Source organism: Adiantum capillus-veneris, chromosome 18 (genome assembly GCF_014529385.1).
Source record: "Adiantum capillus-veneris isolate H3 chromosome 18, ASM1452938v2, whole genome shotgun sequence".
Classification (NCBI taxonomy): Eukaryota; Viridiplantae; Streptophyta; class Polypodiopsida; order Polypodiales; family Pteridaceae; genus Adiantum; species Adiantum capillus-veneris.
Window position 1 is genome coordinate 15,552,195 of NC_140948.1, and position 7,194 is coordinate 15,559,388.

General features: G+C 43.7%; 1 pseudogene; it reads left to right on the forward strand.

Annotated features, from left to right (window-relative positions):
• Nucleotides 1-892: 892 nt before the first annotated feature.
• Nucleotides 893-2,139, forward strand: LOC147435273 (uncharacterized; annotated as a pseudogene).
• Nucleotides 2,140-7,194: the final 5,055 nt, after the last annotated feature.

A 7,194-nucleotide genomic window follows, 5' to 3' on the forward strand; every position in this document is an offset into this window, starting at 1 on the left:
TCAAGAGTCCGGAGTGTGGTGGGATATGCACAATAGGAGCAGGGCCAGAAAGTTATAGGCTGTTTTCAGCTTCCTATCCGGAGTGTGGACTCTTGGAATGCGCCGATTGCAGGATTTGCCCCACAGGGACATGGCCAAAAAGCTCTAGTCTGTTTTCAATAGGTGTGAGGTGAGGCCCTCTCTCTAGATGCAATCACCTACACATGCATCTTGAAGCCATGTGGCACAAGATGCTGATATGGACACAAAAATTATAAGACGTCGTGCTTGGCACTGTCTTTGTTGATATGTATGCAAATGTGGTGCGCTTGAGAAAGATGTCATGCTTGGCACTGTCTTGGTTGATATGTATGCCAAATTTGGTGCGCTTTAGTGCTTGAGGAGCTTCCTGTCCGGAATGTCGCCTCTTGGAATACTCTGATTGTGAGTTTCCTTTTTTGGAGCGTTTCTGGCCATTTTCTTGCTTGCTGGCTTGTTGACTCAATTCATTGCAATTTGTACTTTCCTCAATTTTTTTGGGTTCTCTCTTTGCGGGTAGCAAAGCTAGGTTTCCTGGTTCTCGCAACATCACCCACAAATTATGTTGACAGAGGTTCGTTGGTTGGAGAGTTACGAGTCACTCTCTATAGACATCTCGCATCAGGTCACGGTAAGGATGCCATTAATTTGTTACCTTTGTTGCCTCTTGTCGAGCAAGATTGCAATCCACAGGTGTTGAGGGTTTATCCCCATCATCTGACTGCAGATTATCGATTCAAAAGAATTTTTCCAGCATTCGTAAACAAAGAAGAGTGGTATTGGCCTTCGCTTCAATGAGCATACATAACCTCATTTGTTTACCGACTGTTGACTTCTAATAATCCCACACATCCAAGGAGACTCAAAGGTGACCGGCATGCTAGTCCAATGAGGGCATGGTTCCTCAAATGTCAGACCAACTTCATCTTCCTTATCCACGGCTACTCCCCCACCCCTGTTCTCTCCTCCCCCACCGCCACATTCAACTTCACCGACTTCAGCCACAGAAGAGGACTCAAAGGAATCAAAGGAGTCAGTGCCATCAGATTTTGATGACCCTTCAAATGAACAGATAGAGGTATATCCCTTGGCAGAAGATGAAAAATTAGTGGAGAATGTTGTGGTCAGCTATGAAGAAATCAGTGAGACCTTAAATGCTATTAGAAGTGCTTGTTTATCAGAGCAGAATGAGAAGGATCCTCTTGATTTTGGCAGGCAATTTGAGGCAGGCTCATGCAGTGGCAATGCTGTGACAATTGCAGAATGTACTGCTGAGGGGATTCACAATTGGAGGCTGTGTGTTGTCAATAAATGCATGTTGGGAAGACCAAAGCAATGCTTTTCCATTACCTTCATGTAATCGTGATGGAGGCTCCGTTTTTTTAGTAGTGCATCCTCACATGTACAGGGTATGTCAATGAATCAACCATCATTTGCTGCAACTGAATCTGGATTGCAGTGGTCGAAGGTTACTGCTAGTCTTCCTTTGTCCACTCTCTCATCGTCATCAGTCATAATTCCAAGCTCCCCGCTTATCTCTTGCATCTAGCTCAATCAAAACAGCAAGTGGATCCTCTTGCAAGGGTGGAGAAGTGTAAAATCACAAGGAGCTTCATCTCCAAGGTTGCAATGGGCCCATAAGAAAATGAGAGAGAGAGAGAGAGAGAGAGAGAGAGAGAGAGAGAGAGAGAGAGAGAGAGAGAGAGAGAGAGAGAGAGAAAGAGTTTGAAGTTGAAATTAGACGCTCAAAAGGTTTGGAGGTGCAGCGGATGGCTGAAGATGGGAATTGTCTCTTTCGTGCTGTAGCAATCAAGTCTATGGAGATTTTGAAATATTCAGTCACCTATACTTTCGTCTTGAAGGCTATGCTTACATCTTGAAGACATGTGGCTCCACGCAAGTGCTCGAGGAGCGTTTTATCCGGAGTGTAGACTCTTGGAATGCATTAGTCGCGGGATACGCAAAACCAGGAGCAGGGCCAAAAAGCTCTAGGCTGTTTTCAGTTGCCTATCCAGAGTGTGGACTCTTGGAATGCACTGATTGCAGGATTTTCCAGAAGAGAAAGCTCTAGTCGATTTCCAGCAAATGCAACCACCTAGTGTCATAATAATCAATATCTAATTCTCCTAAATGATTTTCTCATATTAAACTGATCATTTAATGTGGGGAAGTGCCAATGGAGAAAAAGCTAGAATATTGGTTAAGCTAGCAGACCGGCCACAGTAGGGATCCAAAGGAGGGAAAATAGGGATCCAAAGGGGGGGCCATCTGCAAAAGATCCATGTGCAACAATGGGCTAAAAAGACCCTAAGGTTCAGCCCATTAAGACTTCCAAAATGCTAAAGGTTCCAAAATTCAAAGGTTGTGTCCAAAGGTCAACCCTAGGGAAAATTGGATGCTTTGTGTGTGCCCTAAAAGTCTTTGCACATCCCTACATGGGAGGGGGCGAGCCCCAAAGGTAGGGGATGAGAGAGAAATCCACACACACACACACAGGCTCCCTTTACACAAAGGGAATGAGGGACACATGTCAGCTCCCTAGGCCAGATGCCCACAAGGTGTGCCCAATTCCTATTGGAAGACCCTTGAAGTGGACCAATGAGAATTAAGCTAGAGTAAATGTAGTTTAATTAATTTAAAAACATTTAATAAAAGAAACCAATGAGAATTAAGTCTCCTAGAAGACTATTGGGCAGTCTCCCAAAGGGTCCAATGAGCATTCAGAAGCCCCATGGCTTGCCTGATTTCTATTGGCCAGGAGACAAAGGGGTCCAATGAGAGTTTAGTTTAATTATTTAATTACCTAAAGCTCTCACAAAAGGGGAAAGGGGGACACATGTCAGAAGGCTATCACTTATGCTGCTTAATACCTATTGGCTTGACCTGGGGAGGTCCAATGAGGCAAAAGCCAGACCTGATTAGCAGCTAGGGCTCGCCCAAGAGAGAGGGGGGGCTGATTTTTGCTTGGCATTGACACACACACACACTCACACTTGACCATGTGTGAAGGAAGAATACTCTATCTCCTCCCAAGCTTTAATGGAGAGCTCATCACCTACTCCAAGCTTGTGAGATAGAAGCCTACATCAACACTCTCTTGGCATGTGGATGCAAATCCAACCAAGAGCCAAGCTTCAATGCATGCTCATATCCTCTACCAAGCTAATTACTAAGCTAAGCTATGCTAATATGAGTGATTATGTGAGGAGATGTACATCTTTCTCGTAAGATACTCCTTCTTCCTCTCAATCTACTCTCATACCCTGCTAGCTCTCACCATCTTTGAAGGTGTGTGAGGTCTTGGGTCTGAGAACGGGGATAATTCAAGTTGTGTTTGATTAAGTGTTTTGCTTGGTGTATGAAGCTTCCATCTTCATTGCACTAGCTAATCTTGAAGGAACACAAAGAATTGTATTGTACAATGTCTCTCTTGATGGGAGAAACCATAATACAAAGCCTTTTGGAGGGGGGACCGGCTCCATGCAAATCCGGTCCTCAATTGTTGTCAATAGCTTAATTTCTCTCTCTTTTGAAAGTATTGTCGATGCTATCTAACTAGGTGTTATGCTTTTTGTTGCTCTCTCCACCCAAGCACTCTTGTAATTCTCATTAGGAATCTATTCTAATGAAATGCCCACTATGTTCATGCTAATTTCCGCTACACATAAGTTATTAGGCCATTAAATGTTACATTGGTATCAGAGCTCAAGGTTTCTCTTTTCTTACTCAAGAAGGGAGGTCCTCAAGCTAGCTACAAATGGTTGGTATTATTAATTGCCTGTGAGTAAGTAGAATAGGGATTTTTCAGCCTTGCAGTGCGCCTGCCTTTGTGCAGTTAACGGGGCATCACCGTCGAGAGCTATGGTCTTAATAGTGGAGTCCCATGGGGCTTGCCTATGGCTTAACCACTATTGAGCTATTAGAAGCTTGACAGGAGCCGGTGCTGTTTTGGTGTCGAAAGACCCTCTCTTCTATTCCTTGCAATTAATGGTATTCGAGCCGCGGGTACAGTAGCTTGAGTGCTTTTTCTAAAGGGGTAAAGAGGAGTAGCAACTAGGGCTTGAAGTGCCAAAGTATACCTAAAAATTTTACACCTAAAAGTTGTTAGAATGGCTGACAATAGTAAAGAGAGTGAAATTAATGTTGATAACTTTGATTTTGCTCATGAGCAAGCTACTAATGATGCTTCAATGCTTGTTAACTATCTTGTTTCTAGGCTTCAACAAGCCATGGGCAATCCATCTCTCCAAAGTGAAGTGCAACGGCAGCTCCGTGCTCACGGGATTCTCCAAGCTCATCACCATGACGAGAGAACACCTAGGAAGCCTCCTTGTGAGACTACCAAAAGAGGTCTCTCTCCGATTCGGGAAGAAGAAGAGAATCCATATGAAGGGCTCAAGAATTTACTTCTTGATGATGCATCTCCTTCCCAAAGGAGAACTCAAGAGCCTCCACCGAAGGAACGAGAAAGAAGCGAGTCTCCCGCCACCTCGGCGGAGATGGCTCCACGAAGACGGCGGGCTAAACGCTCTCCATCACCACCAAAGCGGAGAAGACCATCGTATTCTTCTCCTCACCACAATTCAAAGAGGGATGATAAAAAGCAAGAGAAGAAAAAGGCGAGAAAGAGGACACCCTCTTCTCCATCTTCTTCATCCTCTTCCTCTTATGAAAGCTATGGTGAAGACGACAAAGATCAAGACAAGAAAAAGGCGAGAAAGAGGTCACCCTCTTCTCCACCTTCTTCAAATTCTTCACCTTCTGAAGAAAGTGATGGTGCAACTTTTGAACCATCAAAAAGAAGAGGCCATAGGAAATCCTATGCCGCATGGAAGAGGTCGTCCAAGCTGAAGAAATTCAAAGAGGGAGGGAAGAGTATCTCTTTCCTTACCTATGATGGCACCTTCGGTGCTACGGACAAAGTCTTGGCCTTTATCCAGCAATTCGATGCGGCGTTTGGAGATGAGGGCTTCACGGAGTCCTCTAAGCTACGCCATGTAGCTATGCACTTTCAAAAGTCCGCCAGACAATGGTGGTCTAGCCTACGAGAAAACGGTGAAGCTCCACGAACATGGAAGGCTTTAAGAGCTTCCATTATGAAGCAGTTTTTGGCCACCGATGCCAAAGACAAAGTACTCACCGAATGGCGAAGCTTAAAGCTCTCTCCCAATGAATCCATCCACAAATATGTAGACAAGTTTTGGGACCTACAACTCAAAGCCACTGTCTTCAAAAAGTTGGATTTTGGAGAGCAAAAGAAACAATTTTGTGTGGGCTTAACCGAAGAAATAGCGGAGTATGTCAACTCCCAAAGGCCACGTACCATATCGGCGGTAATACACCATACTATGGTGGCCTCTCGAATCAATTTCCAAACGGGGGGTAAAAGAAATAATAAGCCCCCGGAAAACAAGGGTTCCAATGAGCCTAAGGGGAAGGACAATGTCCAAAAGTCTCCTAAGGGCAATTCCAACAAAGCTAAAGAGAAGGGAGTTTACAAAGGAAAGAATAAACTCTCTCCTGAAGAGCTTGAGCGTTATCGTAAGGATAACCGGTGTTTCAAGTGCGGCGAACAAGGGCATGCGTACCGCGCTTGTCCCCAAAAGAACAACCGCCAAGATCCTCCTAGAGCTTCTTTGGTTGAAATCCAAGAGGAGGAGATTCACCAAACTCACCACAAAGGATCTCCTCTATGCCATGCTTGGGGAAAGATAAGAGAACATGATGCTTTTATTCTCTTTGACCCTGGTTCTACTCACAATTTCATATCTATGGAGTTAGCCACCAAGCTAGGCATACAATCCTACGAGATGGGAGATATCCTACCCGAAGACAATGCCTTCAAGGGGCAAGAAGCTTCAGTCACTCCCTTAATCGGGAAATTGAGGCTTCATGTCCAAGGCTATGTGGACAAAGAGGACTTCTTTATCTCTCCTCTCAAGCATGAGGATGTAATCCTAGGGGCACCATGGTTTGACCGCCTGGCTGTCGATGTTAAATTTCCTGAAAGGAGAATCTCCTTTAAGTTCAGCGAAAAAGACATGTATATAGATGCTAAGGAGATGGGTAACACCATCCCCATTGTACATACACCAGCTTTCAACAAGTCAATAAAGAGCTCAATTTCCGTGTACATGATTTTTGTTAAAGATTCTCAAAATGAACCTAATGCTTTAGCAAAAGAAAATAAAAGCAACCAAAAGGAATTAGAGTTATCCAATTTTCTCAAGGGGTTTCAAGATGTTTTTATTGACGACATCCCTTGTGAGCTACCTCCTAAACGAGGTAATGATGACCATGCAATTGACTTTCTTCCAGGAAGTTCACCGCCTAACAAACCTCCTTATAGAGTTTCTCAAGCTCAACAAGAGGAGATTATGCGGCAAGTGCATGAGTTAGTTGAGAAGGGCATGGTTAGGCCTAGCTCATCTCCATTTTGCTCACCTATGCTATTAGTGCAAAAGAAAGACGGCACATATCGTATGTGTGTTGACTATAGAGCACTAAATAGGATCACTATCAAGAATAGGTTTCCCGTTCCACGGGTAGAAGACCTATTTGATAAGCTACAAGGATCGACCTACTTCAGTAGGATTGACCTAAAAAGTGGCTATCATCAAATAAGGATAGTTGATCAAGACATTGTAAAGACCGCATTTCGTACTACATTTGGTCTTTATGAATACATTGTCATGCCTTTTGGCTTGACCAATGCACCAGCCACATTCAACCGCTTGATGGAGAAGCTGTTCAGGCCTCATCGAACCTTCACTGGAGTGTTCTTTGATGATATTATCATCTACTCTAATTCATTGGAGGAACACAAGCAACATCTCCAAGTAATATTTCAAGTTTTAAGAGAGAATAAACTTTATGTTAATCGAAAGAAAAGTGAATTTTTCTTGCAAGAGATTCAGTATTTAGGTCACATTATCTCTCAAGATGGCATCCAAATGGATCCATAGAGGTAATAAAAGGATGGCCTAAACCAAGGAATCTTCATGAACTAAGAAGCTTTATAGGTATGTGTGCATACTATAGATGCTTCATAGAAAAGTTCTCACAAATTGCGGGACCATTACATGACCTAACAAAGAAAAGTGTTAGGTATACATGGTCTGCTAAGGAGAACAATGCTTTCGAAAAGCTTATCTCTCAACCTGTGCTTACACTACC